General features: G+C 34.9%; 1 long non-coding RNA gene across 3 annotated transcripts in view; it reads left to right on the top strand.

The window, feature by feature from the left end:
* Positions 1 to 621: 621 nt before the first annotated feature.
* The window catches only part of LOC136833682 (uncharacterized), a 185,488-nt gene continuing 185,332 nt past the window's right edge, over positions 622 to 777 (top strand). For all 3 annotated transcript variants that reach the window (XR_010851564.1, XR_010851563.1, XR_010851562.1), the window contains exon 1: positions 622 to 777. This exon is cut by the window's right edge and continues 57 nt beyond it. This is a non-coding gene — a long non-coding RNA (uncharacterized lncRNA).

Below are 777 nucleotides of genomic sequence, written 5' to 3'. Positions count from 1 at the left end.
CCAAAGTCGATTCGTCACAGACTAGATGATGTCATATTCTACAGTAGAACTACTTATATTCTAGTGCACAAAATTTCGGGAAGCTTGTTGATCGACTTTTTGCGAGAGGCGTGCATTCTGTTATTGATTTGTGAGGTAATTATTATATTTTAGGAAATATTCTCTCTCTCGCATTTACATCCACTACAATACTGTTAGATTTGAAAAAAATCTTCAAACTTATGTTCATCCGGACTTCTATAGAATTACCGTCTAATAGAGCACTAATGTACTACAGCATGCATGGCCAGCGACACATTTTCTACAGATTCTTACAGATATTATTTCAGAAATAATAAACAATTTTGACAGAATTCACGAACAATATTTACTCATATCTCTTTCAAAAGAAGCTCACTAACCGACGCTGCTGACACTGAGATACGCGGGCACCTAAATCAAATGAGCATAAAAATCGAAAGGTAGTTTCTTTTTAAAATTCGTTCACCCTTGAAATAAGACATCAATAAAAATAGAAATGTTTATCTAATCTTATTCGTCGTCTGTACAAGATTATTTAGTCAAAAAATGTAGAAGTACGTTACAACACAAGAGTTGCTTGGTGCACACTACGTCACCAGAGTTCTTGTATCAATTGGCAAGAAGACCAGTGCTTCTAATTTACCGCTATTTACTCTTTGTATTCGTTTTTATAGTGTTGGTGTTGTTGCAGAATATGTTTTTAACGATACCTTCAAGTGTGGCCATACACGGATGCAATAACTTTTCCATTGCAAG

This window comes from Macrobrachium rosenbergii, chromosome 52 (genome assembly GCF_040412425.1).
Source record: "Macrobrachium rosenbergii isolate ZJJX-2024 chromosome 52, ASM4041242v1, whole genome shotgun sequence".
In the NCBI taxonomy this organism is placed as follows: Eukaryota; Metazoa; Arthropoda; class Malacostraca; order Decapoda; family Palaemonidae; genus Macrobrachium; species Macrobrachium rosenbergii.
The sequence above is the reverse complement of the archived record's forward strand: the minus strand, read 5'-3'. Positions and strand labels throughout refer to the sequence as shown.